This window comes from Penaeus chinensis, chromosome 14, assembly GCF_019202785.1.
Source record: "Penaeus chinensis breed Huanghai No. 1 chromosome 14, ASM1920278v2, whole genome shotgun sequence".
NCBI classification, from domain to species: Eukaryota; Metazoa; Arthropoda; class Malacostraca; order Decapoda; family Penaeidae; genus Penaeus; species Penaeus chinensis.
This window is the reverse complement of record NC_061832.1, coordinates 6,094,119-6,111,618: the sequence shown is the minus strand read 5'-3', so window position 1 is coordinate 6,111,618 and position 17,500 is coordinate 6,094,119. Positions and strand designations below refer to the sequence as shown.

Below are 17,500 nucleotides of genomic sequence, written 5' to 3'. Positions count from 1 at the left end.
CACACACACACACACACACACACACACACACACACACACGCACACACGCACGCACGCACGCACACACACACACACACACACACACACACACACGCACGCACGCACGCACACACACACACACACACACACACACACACACACACACACACACACACACACACACACACACACATACATACATACATACATACATACATACATACACATACACACACACACACACGTACACACGTACACACGTACACACACATGTACACACACACACATACACAGGGAGAGAGAGAGAGATAAGAGCGATAGGGGTAAAGTTCGGATGGTTTGATGGTAAAAAAAAGAAAAGAAAAAAGACACACGAAAATACTCGTACACTTCAAATATTAACGGTATCAAATGTTAATTTCGAATTCTTCACAACTTTTTCTTTCTTTCTTTCTTTCTTTCTTTCTAACTTTTTTTCTATTGTTTTTTCTTCCTTTCGTAGATTTTTTTTCTTTTTACAAGAATACTACATCCTCTTAAATCGCCGATTACGCTTTCTCAATAAGCTCAAAATCAAAATGAAATAAAACTCATCCTGAGAAAAAATAAAATGAAATAGAAGTATAGCGTATATACTTGTGATTCTGCCAAAGGTTATCTCTCTGGTCTTATCGCCCTGATTAGAACACTCGAGACGGGATAAGCGATAAGACGGACGGACAGTGTCGCTCGGCCGGAATAAACTGCGTCTCTCATATCCGGATTTTATTGGGGGGGGGGGGGGGGAAGGGGGCTTATGGCTGTAATTGTTCGGTTGAGATCAGCATTATGTGGCTACTTTTATCCCGGTGCGTTAAGGGACGCGAGTGTAATTAAGCGGGCGGGCGTGTGTATGTGTGTGTGTGTGTGTCTGTGTGTGTGTGTGTGCGTGTGTGTGTGTGTGCGTGTGTGTGTGTGTGTGTGTGTGTGTGTGTGTGTGTGTGTGTGTGTGTGTGTGTGTGTGTGTGGGTGGGTGGGAGGGTATGGGTGGGTGTCTGTGTGTCTTTGTGTGTGTGCGTTTGCTTGTATGCTATGTTTGCTGTTCTCCTTCGTCTTCTCGGTACAGAAAGCGACAGGAGTCCTTCGCAGAGCCCTGTGGAACAACCTTGCCAGTGTGTGTTGGTTTGTGTGAGCGGCCATGTGTCTTTGGCTGTCAAGGTGTATTTAGGGCAAAAAATTAGTTGGTTCTTTTAACTCGTCTTCGGTTCATTGTCTGATTATCGCAGGGGACGATAACGTTGAATCGAGGGTTTTTTTTATACACTATTTTGGGACATAAGATTTGTCAGCCATTGTTATCGTCTTAGAGTGATTTAAGGCATCACCCCATGTGAACACCACGTGGCGGTGCTGCCGAAAAAAGGGAAAACCTTGAGAGGGAGGGGGAGAGGGAGAGGGAGAGGGAGAGGGGGAGGGGGAAAGAGGCAGAGACAGAGGCAGAGACAGAGGCAGAGGCAGAGACAGAGACAGAGACAGAGACAGAGGGAGAGGGAAAGGGAAAGGGAAAGAGAGAGAGAGAGAGAGAGAGAGAGAGAGAGAGAGAGAGAGAGAGAGAGAGAGAGAGATTTGATTTGATTTGATAACATTTATTTACAGAACAGTGTACATGCCCTGCAAAAAGCCAGGGTAAGATACCAAAGCGAGAGAGAGAGAGAGAGAGAGAGAGAGAGAGAGAGAGAGAGAGAGAGAGAGAGAGATAATGAGAGAGAAGGAGGAATGGATGAACAGACAGAGGGGCAAGGTAGGGAGATAGTTATGTAGGTTAGTAGATATATAGAGGGAGGAGGATGGAAATAGAAATCCAAATAGGAGGGAAGGGAAGAGAAAGTCAAATGCAGGGGGAGAGGGAGGAAGAGAAAGGAGAGTGAAAGGGGGATGAAGGAGAAAGCGAAAGAAGGATAGTTGCGCTTGGGGGCAGGGATGGGGGGGGGCGGGGTTAATATTCCAAGCTCGGATTTATCTCGATTTTTATTGATTTTTGGTCGTTGGGAGACCGATATGTTGGCTTGGTTTTAATGAAATTTCCATGGCTCAGCGTGACCTTCAAGGAATTCAAGATAACAGGTGTAATCAATGATAAACCTATCTTACCTTCAATTCACGTTTCGCCTGACTCTGTCTCTCTCTCTCTCTCTCTCTCTCTCTCTCTCTCTCTCTCTCTCTCTCTCTCTCTCTCTCTCTCTCTCTCTCTCTCTCTCTCTCTCTCTCTCTCTCTCTCTCTCTCATTCATTCATTCTTTCTTTCATTCATTTTGTCTGGATGTTTTACGAGATTATCCCATCTATATCTATCAATGTGGCAACGTTTTCAAAGAACATAGGCCTACCTCTCTCCTAAGTATCAAATATTGTAATAACCTCAAATAGTTATTGATAACACTGTGTTGACACAGGAACAGGTCTAATGTTTGTTTGGGAAACGACTGCACGGAAAGTTGTTTCACCTTGAAAACGAGAAAAAAAAGTATGTTATTTTGGGCCGGTTACGTGGGAAAAAGCAAACGATAAGAAAGAAAAACGAAGTAAAAAAAAGAGGAATAGTGATGTGGATTAATATAGTAATGATAATAGAAATATAAGTTATAGTGATCATGATAACAATAATGATGATGGCCTTGTGTGATGGCGATAGTGAGCATTGCATGTATACTGGAAATCAAAGTAAGAATAATAATCATTGTCACGATAATGGCATTAACAGCACATATAGCAAGGACAGCAAAACTGGTCGGGATTAACAAGGGGGCGCCTTGGTCTTGGGGTCACAGGGTACCTCCGCTTACTTCACGTCTCTCGCAAAAAAAAAGGAAGAAGAGAGAGAGAAAAAAAAAAAAAATATGCAGGATTAACCTCGTGGGCTCGACGGAGGGGAAGAAGACCCTTATGAGCGTCGCGGGTCTGAAGTTCATAGGTTGCAAAGGCAGCCGAGTGCACGGCGACGTTGCAGAGGGAAGGGGCAAGTACAATTGCGTGGGAAAGCGGAGGACACAAGAAGAGAGAAGTTGCCTTAGATGTGAGGAATTGCCTTTGACGTGCGGCCTTTAGATTGGGTGGTCTGAATTGGGCACTGGGTCTTTTCCCAAGCGTGTCAAGGAAAGCTCTTTCATACCCGGGTGCATAGGGGACGGATGCTTGCAAACAGCTGACTCGTAGGAAAATTATTCCCAGAGGATAATATCGATTGTAAAGTTATTGATGATATTTTTTGTATTATTATTTTTTTTTTTTTTTTTTTTTGGGGGGGGGGGGGGTAATTACTGTTATGTGGCTTCTTTGTTATTCCAAAGAGCTGACTCTTTGAAAGACCATTCCCAGCCGATAGTAATGAGTGTGAATATGTTGATATTATTGTTATATCATTGCAAGTTGATGGAAATGGTTTGTAATATTGTGGATATTATTGTTATTATGATCATAGTTATGAAAGATATTTTTTGTTATTGCTGCTGTTACTATCGTCTTTGTCTTGGGTGGGGACCGTCCAGGGAATTTATTAAGAGGACACGGCGTTGTGGAATTTGATTAAAGGTTTAAAATAATGAGTGTTGAATAGCGAGAAAGTTAAGCCTTTTGTGTTTCTTTATCTGGGCTCATGTTACGATGTTAGCATACTATTCTGAAGAGGGATATATCTAGACCGTTTAAGATGCTGTCAATGCATAAATAGTTCCCGTATTGATTGTTGAAAAGGCGGCCGGAGTCGTATTTCTGCAACTCAAGGGGAGGCTTTAAAAAGTCAGTTCGCAGCTGGTTTTGCTTTTGCTTTCTTTGTTTCTTTCTGCATTTCTTTCTGTTTCTCTTTCCAGTTGTCTAAACCTGCACCGGATTTTCCTTTCCTGTCATTATTTTTGCTGTTATTAAGTGGCTCCTGTTTTCCGTTTTCTTCGTTTTATTGTCTTTTCCTATAGGTCCTTCAGTATATATTTTGTTCTTTCTTCTATTTTGTGTCGTTTTTCTTCCAGTTATTCAGTTTTTTTTTTTTTGTTTTTTTATGAAGACCTGTCGTTTTTTTTTTTCTCTCTCTCTTTCTCTCCTGTTTCATTGGAATACTGTCGCCATGTGCCGCCTGGACGTTATATATATTCCACCAAAGCGTATTATGCTGCCTCACGCAAGCAGGCACATACAGCGAATTGCAAGTGGACGTCGAATTTTTGTAGTAGACTATATTATGGCATTACATATTACCTTTAAAGGGTATATTGCTGCCTGTCATGATGCATGGTGTAGGGTATAGGCTTTTACAGACCGCATTACGTAAGTAGTATGCAAGACATGTTACGCACGTAGGATATACGTTAGGGTGTATTACAGTATGTAGGACACAGGATGTTCTGTTTATGTTTATATATATATATATATATATATATATATATATATATATATATATATATACATATTTATATTATTATATATATATTTATATTATTATATATATATATTTATATTATCATATATATATATATATATATATATATTTATATTATTATTATATATACATATATTTATATTATCATATATATATATATATTTATATTATCATATATATATATATTTATATTATCATATATATATATATATATATATATATATATATATATATATATATATATGTATGTATATGTATATGTATATATATATTATAGTTATATTATTATATATATATAAATATATATATATATTTATACATATATATTTATATTATTATTATTATTATTATTATTATTATTATATATATATATGTTTACATATATATATATATATATATATATATATATACATACATATATATATATATATATATATATATATATATATATATATATATGTATGTATATGTGTGTGTATGTATGTATGTATGTTTTTGCATATATATATAAATATATATATATATATATATATATAAATATATATATATTTATATATATGCAGGTATAGATTTGTTTGATATGTTAAAATAATACAAGGGCAAGTTTTGTTTTTGCTCTGTGATATCACCAGGATAGACTATCCTATCCATGTCAAGATTAAGCGAGCTTTGTACCGTATTTTTCATCATTCCTTTGTCTGAGAAAGATTGCGTGGCAGCCGGAAGAGCGAGATTTGACACTCGCTACCTGTGTCATATTTTTTTTTCTTCTTTTTTTTCTCTCTTTTTTTTTCAAAACGTCATGCTCAGGAATGCGGGAGGGCATTGGGTTTAACGAAGAAAGGAGAGAGAGAGAGAGAGAGAGAGAGAGAGAGAGAGAGAGAGAGAGAGAGAGAGAGAGAGAGAGAGAGAGAGAGAGAGAGAGAGAGAGAGGAGGGGGGAGCGGCCTATATTTTGACGCATACATACATACATACATTAATAGAATATGATGCAACATCATCTCTCGAAGAGATGATGTTGCATCATCTCTTCGGGCGAATTTGGAAACCGCTTTGGTTGTCGCAGGTAGGGTTTGTTGTTCTTGTTGTTGTTGTTGTTGTTGTTGTTTTGTTAGCAGTTGTGTTTGTATTGTTATTTTTTTGTGTTTTTGATGTTGATAAAATGAAAAAAAAAAAAAAGTTATAAAAAATCTGAACGCATTGTTACCGCCAGAGCCAGACGAGTGACCGCGAAACCGACCGTGCATGCAGATTGCAACTGAGGCACTGTTGCACCGCATGCTCCCCCCCCCCTCCCTCCCCCTCTCTCGTCTCTCTCTCTCTCATGCACGCTTGCTACGTTCGTGTTGTTTGTTGTTTGTTGTTTGTTAGGCATTTCTGGCACGAGGCAGAGAGGCCCGCGGCGGCTGGCTCGGTGCGGGTTAATTATAGCAAGGGGGGGCGGGGGGGGGGGGGTTGCATCATCTCTTCGGGCGAATTTGGAAACCGCTTGGGCTGTCGCAGGTAGGGTTTGTTGTTGTTGTTTTTGTTGTTTTTGTTGTCGTTTTTTTGTTAGCAGTTGTGTTTATTATTTTTTGTGTGTTTTTAAGATGTTTCTTTTCCTGGTATTGATATATTGTCATTTTTCTTTTTTCTTTTTTCTTTTTTGGGGGAGGGGGGCTATTATTGTTGTTATTTTAGTGTCATTGTTGTTGTTTTTTATAGCTGTTATTATATTCAGTTATTTTTGTGATTTTTTTGTTTTATTATTATTAATATCGCCATTGTTTTGTTGTTGTTTTTATTATAATCAGTTTATCGATATTGTTGTTTTTTGGTATGGTTGGTATTATTTTTATGTGTTTTTTTTTGTCGTATGATTTAGTGTCGTTTTTTTGTTTTTCTTTGTTGATATTATATTGCGGTTATTATTGATGGTATGCGTTTTATTATTTTGCCTTGATGTTAAATAAAACTGTTATTATTTTTGCTACTGTTATTATTATTAATATTACTACCACTACCACTACCACAGCTACTACTACTTCTGCTGCTACTACTTCTACTACTATTATTACTGTTATTAGTACTACTACTGTTACTACTACTACTACTACTACTTATATTATTACTGCTATTACTGCTGTTACTGTTACTACTACTATTACTATTACTATTACTACTATTACTACTGCTGCTACTATTATTACTACTACTACTACTATTACTACTATTACTATTACTATTACTATTACTACTACAACTACTACTACTACTTCTACTACTACTTCTACTACTACTACTACTACTACTACTATTACTACTACTGTTACTACTATTACTACTACAACTACTACTACTACTATTACTACTATTACTACTATTATTACTACAACTACCACTACTACTTCTACTACTACTACTACTACTTCTACTACTACTACTTTTACTACTACTACTTTTACTACTACTACTTTTACTACTACTACTTTTACTACTACTACAACTACTACTACTATTGCTACTATTACTACTACTACTATTACTACTATTACTATTACTACTACTACTACTACTACTACTACTACTACTACTACAACTACAACTACTACTACTATTGATACTATTACTGCTACTATTACTACTACAACTACTACTACTATTGATACTATTACTACTACTATTACTACTACTACTACTACTACTACTTCTATTTCTACTTCTACTACTACTACAACTACTACTACTATTGATGCTATTACTACTACTATTACTACTACAACTACTACTACTTCTACTACTACTTCTACTACTACTTCTACTACTACTACTTCTACTACTACTACTTCTACTTCTACTACTACTACAACTACTACTACTACTTCTACTAGTACTATAACTACTACTGCTTTATTTTCACGCACTGTCGTTAACAAATACGTTGGTTTCAAAAGTCCACTCATAGACTTTACAACTTTCTTATCTGTGCCTTTACCGTTACTCTACCTGGGCGATGCTGCCGTTAGGAAACGTTTGATTTTATCGTCTGTTAACGGTCGTGTGTCACTCCTACATCAACAGTAGAGAAGGTTTGCCCCATTTCCTTCGTTTTTCTTCGTTTGTTTTGTTTTTCTTACGTCAGCAGGAGGAGGATGTTTGTCCTCTTTTCATCGTTTTACTTTCGTATTTTTCTTGCGTCGGCTGGGGAGAGTGTTTGCTCAATTTTGCTTTTCCGTTTTTTTTTTTTTTTTTTTATCATCGTGCATCGGCAGGAGAAAATGTTTGCCTCATTTTCATCGTTTTCTTTCGTATTTTTCTTGCATCAGTAGGAGAAAAAAATTTCCCCCTTTTTTTTCCGTTTTACTTCTTTCGTCTTATTTTTTCTTACGTCAGCAGGAGGGAAGATTTGCTAAATTTTCTTCGTTTTGTCTTATTTCGTCTTATTTTCCTTAATGTACATTATGTATCTCAGTGAGAAGTGGTGCTTTGCAATGGAGACTATAACTGGCGCGGCAGCTGGGATCTTAGACTGCCAATTAAATATATTTGATCTTGGTGGATGTCTTGACATACCGAAATCCTTGAATGTATATACACAAGCGTGTGTACACACAAACACACACATGCAGAGAGAGAGAGACAGAGAGACAGAGAGAGAGATGGGGATTTGATTTGATTTGATTTGATAAAATATATTTACAGAACAGTGTAATAATACTACTACGATACCAAAAAAATGTCAGGGTAAGATACCAAAGCATCCATCCAAACTTGCTATGCTTCTATTTATGTAGGGAACTATCAGTCAAACATTAGCGTTATATACATGCCTGAAGGGCAACAGCTAGCTGGAAAAAAAAAAAAAAATACATATATAATATATATATATATATCACTAACCATATATATATATATATATATATATATATATATATATATATATATATATCACTAACCATGTCAAAGACAAGACCAGTATCTATAATTAGTCTAGAAATTTGATGAAGGATATTTCTGGTTACCGTGTTTTCTCCATAGGCAGTGAGCCTATGGAGTGCACCCTGGCTGTCAGTAAAGACGGTCAGGTGTCGCTGTTGTTCACTACCTTTATTAATGGCATGGCATATGGCTGCTGATTCATCATCCGTTGGACTTGCCCAGTTCGTATACACACACTTTCTTCAAGATCTCTAGTTAGCAGACCAATCCCTGCTGCTCCATGAGGATCAGTGGAGGCGCAACAGTAGATTGCATGTGGGGGTGTCCCATGAGGGGGGTGGAGAATATCATTTACATATATCAAGTAATGAGCAATATTAGAACAATATCCTTGGTTAAAACGAGGCTTGTGGAACATGAGGCGGGGAGCAGACCCATAACACCGAGATATTTATAGGTGTCAGTTCTTGTAACAGTTTGTGCACCAAACCTTGGAAAGTAAGGTAGTTTACGAGGTCTGGAAATATGCTTAGTTTTGATTGAGTTTTTCTATGAGGCCAAGGGAAGCACAATCCCCCCCTATCAAATACCTAAAAAAAATGTCAGCATAGGACGTGATACTGCATAGGTTACATAACTTAGTGGTGAGCTTGCGAGGGGAGTGCATAAGTACATTAAACAGTGTAGGGTATAATACTCCCCCTTGTAGTGTGTCTAATATTAATTCGCTATAATCACTACAGGTGTCTTGGTACCACGCTTTTGCTCTTCTCAAAGATAGATAATCCCTTATCCATAGCGGAAGTTTGCCGTTGATTCCTAAAAGTGTTAATTCGTGGAGAGGATTGCAGTATCTGGTGGAGTAAACGAGTCAGGAGAATTCTTTCACAAGATTTAGACAGACAGGATGGCAGAGAAATTGGTGTATATTCCCCTGGTCCTGGTTTTGGAATGGGATTGGTGGGTGTTTGTTTGCAAGTAGTAGGCAAGATGTCTGGCGTAAGTTGAAGAGATCATGAAGAGGAATTTTTCGCTTTACCTGAGCCTTTGCAAGAAGACGGATGATGTCATGAGACAGAGAGCGAGAGAGAAAGAGAGAGAGAGAGAGGTAGGGGGTAAGAAAGGGGAAAAAATAAAAGGACAGGAAAAAAAAAGAAACTGTACTCCCCCCAAGGGAAAATTCGTCTAGTCAACCGCGCATGTGTTGACCCAGCATATTCAGGGTCGCTCAGTCGGTGAAGCAAGATCGTGTTGTGCAACGACATCAGAAAACAGGACTGCCCCCTCCCTCGCCACCCCCCACTCTTTAGCCCCATCTCCCCCCCCTCCCCCCTCTCCCCGTATTCTTCATTCCCCTCCTCCCCCTACTATTCGCCCTTCTCCTTCATCCACCTACTCTTCCCCTCCTCCTTTCCCCCTCCCCCTCTAACCCCCTTCCTTCTTCCTAACCCTACTCTACCCTTCCCCCCTCAATCTACTCTTCCTCCTCCTCTGCCCCTCTCCCTTCCTCCTCCCTTGCCCCCTTCCCTGTGTAATATAACCACTGTTTAACGCGTCGTCTGAATGTGCCTTGGACCCAGCTGTTAGATGCCATTGTACGTAGATTTTGCACGTTTAAATTCTACCGTTTATTATTCTTGAAGCTTCATTCGGAGCATTAGTCATTCTGCAAGCATTGGTGAAAACGCTCACGGTAGCCTAGCCTACTCTCCGGGCCCGAGGGAAAAGGGTTGCGTAGCAACTTCGGCATTGCAGTTGCCACTTCCTCGTAGATGCCCCATGATTGCAGAAGCGTTAGTCAACATTTGTGCAGCACCCCCTTCTCCCTCCCCCCCACCTTATCCCGACTTCAAGACGGCTCTAACCCCTCCCTCCCCCCGCCCCCTTCTCCCCAAAGGTAGATTGAGACGCAAAAGGAATGGCTGAGGAATATGTTGATGTATATTGGAAAGCTGAGGTATATTTAGATGTGTATTTGAAAGGGTGAGGAATATTTTAATGTGTATTGAAGGGCTGAGAAATATGTTGATAAAATACTGAGGAATATTTTGATGTATATTGAAAAGCCGAGGAATATTTTGATGTGCATTGAAAGGCTGAGGAATATTGCGATTTTTATAGAAAGGGTGAAAAATATTTTGGTGTTTGTTTATTGAAAGAGTGAGAAATATTTTGATGTATATTGAAACGCTGAAAAACAATTTGATGTTTGTTAAAAGGCTGAGAAACAATTTGATGTTTATTGAAAGGCTGAGGAATATTGAAAAGTGGAACGGGAGAGGTGAACAGATACGATACAGAGGGAATTGTTGGACAGGTTATGATCTTCATTTGTATGCAGTTTGCGGGAAAAGTACAGTGCATTAATGAAGTTAAGGGTTGCGTTTGGTATGCACGTCTGTGTATGTGTGTGTGTGTGAGAGAGTGTGTGTGTGTGTGTGTGTGTGTGTGTGTGTGTGTGTGTGTGTGTGTGTGTGTGTGTGTGTGTGTGTGTGTTAGAGAAGAGAGAGAGAGAGAGAGAGAGAGAGAGAGAGAGAGAGAGAGAGAGAGAGAGAGAGAGAGAAAATAAAGTGGATAGAATGGAAAAGGGCCAGTTATTTCCTTCACTCAGTCAGTGACTCGGCACGCTTATAGCTTGGTCCACCTGCCCATTTGCCACCTCCTCTTCACCCTCCTCCTCCTCCTCCTTCTCCTTCTCTTCTTTCTCAATTTCTTCCTCTCTCTCACCTCTCTCATCTTTATCGTCCCTCTTGTTCATCCTGTCTCCCTCCCCCCTCCTACCCCACCTACCCAACCCATCCCATCTCCTCCTCCTCTCTCTCCCTCTCCCTCTCACCTTTCCTCCTCCTCCTCCTCCTCCTCCTCCCTCCCCCCCCCTTCCCATCCCCCTCCCTCGCTCACCTCTCTTCCTCCTCCACTCCCTCCTTCCTTACGTGCGTCGTTATCTCTCCCTCTCACGTGACTTACTGACTTAAGAAACCGGGAGGGAAAGAGAGATAGATCGGGTTATCTCCCCTTCCCCCCCCCTTTTTTATAAAGAGTGTATTGGATAAAAAAAAAAAAAAAAAAGTAAAGGAAAAGAGCGCTGGCTTGATGGTAGGTTAAAAGGAGAGAATAATTGATTTGGTGGCGCGCGGGCTATCGACTTTCCATATTTTGTGCTCCCTCCCCCCCCCTCCCCTCCCCTCTTTCTCTTTCTCTCGTTTTTGTTTCCTTTGTTATTTCTTTTGGTTGTTTCGTGGCGTTAGGGGAGGTGAATTAATCAGGGATTTTAGGGAGCTTTATTAATTTATTTTTTATCATTTCACTATGTATATGTATATATATATTTTTTTTTTTTGTTTGTTTGTTTGTTTCGGGATGGGGTCGCGTCGGAGGGAGTTGGGAGAGACAAAGTGAGGGATGTTGGGGGTGGAGGCGCGGGGGAGGGGAGAGGGGGGGGATGGCAAAAGGTGTGGCGTCGTTTTGAGAGTTGCCATGCGCCGGACGCCCCGTAACATGTGCGCACTTTGCAAGGGCCTTAGCTTTGCATCTTGATTTGTGGCGTGTTGATGGTGTGTGTGATAGAGAAAGAGAGAGAGAGAGAGGGAGAGAGAGAGAGAGAGAGAGAGAGAGAGAGAGAGAGAGAGAGAGAGAGAGAGAGAGCAAGAGAGAGAGAGAGAGAGCAAGAGAGAGAGAGTGTGTGTGTGTGTGTGTGTGTGTGTGTGTGGAAGAGAAAGAAAGGGGGGGGGGGGGAGATTAAAGGGGGGGGGAGGGAGAGAGTGTGTTTGTATGAGTAACGATGTGCGCATGTATGTGCGGAGGCCTATCTGTGAGACGAAAGAAATATGTACAGTGTCATCCATCCTTCCTCTCGATATTGTATCTTGTATTTTGGTTTATTTTCGTTCTTGTTTGTTGGTGCAGCTGTGACTTCTTTACAGTGTGTACGTGGCTTGAATATCTCGTGGTTTGGCTTCCTTGGTCTATTTGGTGGTGGTTGTCTCTTCTCGTCGGTCTCTCTCTCTCTTTCTCTCTCTTTCTCTCACTATATGTATCTATCTATCTATCTATCTATCTATCTCTCTTTCTTCCTCTCCCTCCCTCCCTCCTTCCCTCCCTCCCTCCCCCCTCTCTCTCTCTATCTCTCTCTCTATCTCTCTCTCTCTCTCTATCTCTCTCTCTATCTCTCTCTCTCTCTCTCTCTCTCTCTCTCTATATATATATATATATATATATATATATATATATATATATATATATCCGGGTCTCTATTCTCATCTCCTCTTCTCTCTCTCCTTTCCTTCGCTCTTTCGTCCCCCCCCCCCCCCCCCTCTAGGTGTCATTCGAAGTGCCAAACCTCCCACAAGGAAATTGTTTGTTTATATACGTCTGCATGTGTATGTGCGTGTGCGTGCGTGCGTGCTTGCGTGCACGCGCGCGGGTATGCATATGCATTTGTTAAATGTTTGTGTTTCTGTGACATGTTTCCCCATTATCCTTGAGTACGACAGCGGTGCCAAGGTCAGCCAGCGTGCCTCCCCTCGAGTTGTGAACCCTGCCAGTCTGCGGGTGTGGTTGGGTCCGCCATTGCTCACGAGCTTGGAGGAGGGGGGGGGGGGGGGGAGGGGGATGCTTGGGGTTTGAGACGTTTGGGGTTTTAGACTTTAGGGTCATTTATATTACTGTTGTTGCTGTTCGTTGTTGTTTCCTTGCCCTTGTCCTTGTGCTTGTTTTTGTTTAATTTTAGACAAGGAAGAACTAGGAATGCTAGCAGAGGGACTGGGGATTGTGTCTTGATTTTTCTGTTGTTTTTATTGTGATTAGATTATTATATTTTGCTGTATTATTTTCTTTTCTTCTTTTTTTCTTCTTTGTGAAAGATTATTTATATTCTAGTGGATGAACAACCGACTTATTAGCTGTCTTTTTTTGCTTAAATTAGTTGTATTCTAGTTCCATGTGGTCAGGAATTATTGTCATCAGCCACGTTGTATTGTTGTATTTTATTTTTATCTTTGTTTTGTCAAGGGGTGACACTAGCCAGTTGTGGTGGTGTCGTTAGCCTTAGTAAAGCTGGAGTTTCTTACACGTTCTGGGGAGGAAAAATTGCAGTTTACCAGAGTGACTTGTACATTTTATTGGAGGATCTGTAAATCGCTGTGGGGGCATGGTTTTACGTGTGTGTGTGTGTGTGTGTGTGTGTGTGTGTGTGTGTGAGAGAGAGTTTGTGTGTGAGTGTGTGTGTGTGTGTGTGTGTGTGTGTGTGTGTGTGTGTGTGTGTGTTTGTGTGTGTGTGTGTGTGTTTGTGTGTGTGTGTGTTTGTTTGTTTGTTTGTATACAGTAACGTGCCTTCATCTGTGTATGTTTACGTGCCAATGCCTCTGAGTGTGACTGTTATTGTATGCTCCAACGTGTAACCGTGCTTGTAACTTGTGTTTGCGTTATCTCCAAGCACAGGATGCTCTTAGATAAACCCTTTCGTTGCTCCCGTTAGAGGGCGAGCAGGTGCGCTGACGTAAGCGTTATACCCCCCCTCCTTCATACCCCCCCACTTCCTCCCCCCACCCCCTACCCCTCCCCCTGGCCCCACCACCAACGCGACTTTATTTAGATGTGTGTCCGTGTGCATGGATTAGGGTTGTGGGAATGGGTGATGCGAGGGACTGGCGGCGGGTCAAAGGTCGGCTGTGGGGCGTTCCATGGGGAGGGGGGGGAGGGGGGGTAATAGTTGTATTATTGAGAAAAGATATAGGGAAATTAGGAGATTCTTTCTATATATCCATCTCTCTCTCTTTCTTTCTCTCTCTCTTCTCTCTCTCTCTCTCTCTCTCTCTCTCTCTCTCTCTCTCTCTCTCTCTCTCTCTCTCTCTCTCTCTCTCTCTCTCTCTCTCTCTGTCACGCATATATATATATATATATATATATATATATATATATATGTGTGTGTGTATGTGTGTGTGTGTGTGTGTGTGCGCGTACGCGTTTTCATATACATATATATATGTATGTATGTTTATATGTATGTATAAACACATACATGTAATGCATCTTATTTCTCTGTTCTTCCTTGCCTCCTTCCCTCAGCCTCTCTCCATTGAGCGGCGCAGCTCCATTGTGTCCGTATCATTTCCAGGAAATGAGAGAGAGAGAGAGAAGGGTGAGAGTGAGGGCGAAAAAAATCCTTAAATATCTCCCCAAAAGGATACGCTCCCTCCCCCCTCCTGGCTCTGCTGCTTCCTTTGGTTTGTTTGGTTGATTGTCCGAAGACGTGGGCGTTGGGAAGGAGAAGGTAGGCGAGGAGGAAGAATCGGCCAGGAATAGATGCATAGATATTTACGTTAGGTCGTTATTGTCTATTTTTTTTTTTATGATAGGTAGGTCTGATTGTTTTTTGTTTTTTTATCGGTTTAGCTGAGGTTTTTATTCTTATCACAAATTTATACTTGCTTGTTGCGTGATTTGATTTAACTTTCTCCGTAGAAATCGTCATTATCTGTTTTGTGTTGAGCGTTTTGCATATGTAGATATGTATGAGAGTATGTATGTATGTAGGTAAGTGTGTATGTATGTTTGTATGTATGTATGCATGTGTATCTTGCGTGTGTGTCTTTGTGTATGTGTCTGTGTATGTATGTGTGTGTCTGCACGTACGAATATAGATATCCGTCAGTCCCTTATCAAGGCCTGTTCGTCAGAAGGCTTTACCTGATGTAAACCATTCGCTGTGTCTGACAAATAATGCGATAAGATTAACCAATTTGTCTAGACACATTTCGCTTTTCGTTCCTTTATTTCATTTTGTTGTTTACTTTTCATTCGCCTTTTATTCATTTTCTTCGTTTTCCTTACTCCCGGAGACGTTGTGCCTTCCTAAATCAGGTCTTTCTTTGTCGTTAACGAGTGCTTGGGAAAGCTGCCTTGTGAACAGCTGATTCAGACAGAATTAGCCGCCGCTGATGCGCGTTCGTTCCACAAGCAGGCGTGCTTATTGATGGCTTGTGTATTGTTAGTGTTGAAAGATGGAAATGTTGATAATGATGATGATGATGGCGATTGATGAGGAGGGGGAGGAGGAAGAGGAAAAGAGAGGAGGAGGAGGAGAAAAAGAAGAAGAAGAAGAAGAAGAAAAAGAAGAAAGGAGGGGAGAAGGATGAAAGATGATTGGGTAGTATCCCTACGTCCTTCCGTGTTTCTGTTAGAGCCTAGGGAACGAAATAAAAAAATTAACCTTTAGCAAGAGGTATGAGTGTTCTCTCGAGGGTTATAAATAAAGGGTCTACGGTTATCGGCGACCGCTTACTGAAAAAAGAAAGCGATTTATAAGAGAGATAATTAGTTAGGGGCCGTTTTGCGAGTTGCCTCAGATGTTTCCTGAAGTGTTGTTTATTTATTTATTTGTTTGTTTATTTTATAGGATCCAATTAAATCGGCTATCAGAAACCACGGGCTTCGCGGCGGGTGAAAAATGGTGATTTTCGAAGGTCTTCTAAGCACTTTCCTCTTGGCACATTAGGGCGATTTATATATATATATATATATATATATATATATATATGTATATATATATATATATGTGTGTGTGTGTGTGTGTGTGTGTGTGTGTGTGTATTATATATATATATATATATATATATATATATATATATATATATATATATATATATGTATATATACATATACATATACATGTGTGTGTGTGTGTGTGTGTGTGTGTGTGTGTGTGTGTGTGTGTGTGTGTGTGTGTGTGTGTGTGTGTGTGTGTGCCTGTGTGCGTGTGCGCGTGTTTTGCTTGCGAAAATTTTATCCTGTCATGCCGATCTACAGACATGGCGGTAGCCCAGATATTTGGTTATTAATATCCCCGTAAGTTTGCAAAAATTTTGCTGCCACCCACAAGGCAGGCTATGCCAAGAAACTTTTCTCAGACTGCGACTGTGGGTACAATCTTTTTCAGGGTTTAATTTGAAAATGTGGAAAAAATATAGAAGAAATGGTGAAATGGCCTCGCAAAGAGATAATCTTGCCTTGATTTACAGAGACCGTTTCCCCGGATTTCGGTTATGAAGTTGGTGAGGCGAAGGTCGATAAGAGGTCGTATCGCACAGTATCGTTAATTTGATGTAGGGGTGGGGGTAGGTGAGCGGTGAGGGGGGGGTTGTAGATAGAGGCCCACCAAAATGCATATCATTCCTAGATTAACTTGAGTGAAACGGCGCACCTGTGTGTGTGTCTGTATATGTATATGTATATATATATATATATATATATATATATATATATGTGTGTGTGTGTGTGTGTGTGTGTGTGTGTGTGTGTGTTCGTGTGTGTTTTTGTATGTGTTTGTTTGTTTGTTTGTTTGTTCGTTTGTTTATTTGTCTGTTTTTTCATGTTGATAACGATGATCATAAATTATGATGATGTTGAAAATGATAATGATAATATTAATGATGATAATAATGATGATGATAATGATGGTAACTGATATTAACTGAAATAATTATTCTAAATTGGCATCTAAAAATGAAAGATTCATTCTTTTCTTTTTCTCTTTCTTTCTCTCTTTCAAATTTGTAGACCTTTAGATACGAGGACACATACTATAGACTGTAGTAGTCTATACACGCATACATGTATAGACTACTACTTCATACAACGATAAACCTTCAAGTATTTTGGAATTTTCCTTCATTATTATCGGGTTTAATTTCGTCGAATCGGCTTGAGGGTTGAATAATAATAAGGTGGTGTCGATAAACGTGACACAACAGGTTCTCTCTGCCTGGCTGGTTGTCTCTCTCTATCTATCTATCTATATATCTATCTATCTATATGTATGTATATATATGTGTGTGTGTCTGTATATGTATATGTATATATATTTTATATATATATATATATATGTGTGTGTGTGTGTGTGTGTGTGTGTGTGTGTGTGTGTGTGTTAGTGTATCTATATATGTATATATGTGTAAATATGTGTATATATATAAATATATATATGTACATATATATATATATATATATATATATCGTGCGAGTGCAGGATGCTCATTCATCTATATTATCTATCTAGCAAGCTATCTATCTATTTATATATGTATCTGCCTATCTATCTAGCTATCTATCTATCTCTCAAGTGTTAGCGCCTGTCGGAATGTTGGCGGCGTTAAGAAAAAAATAACAGATAAGATAGATTTTGGGGGAGAAGTTGG

General features: G+C 39.9%; 1 protein-coding gene across 1 annotated transcript in view; it reads left to right on the top strand.

Annotated features, from left to right (window-relative positions):
* Positions 1–17,500, top strand: part of LOC125032086 (carbohydrate-responsive element-binding protein-like) — a gene marked incomplete in the record, with an annotated part of 109,039 nt that overhangs the window by 26,669 nt on the left and 64,870 nt on the right.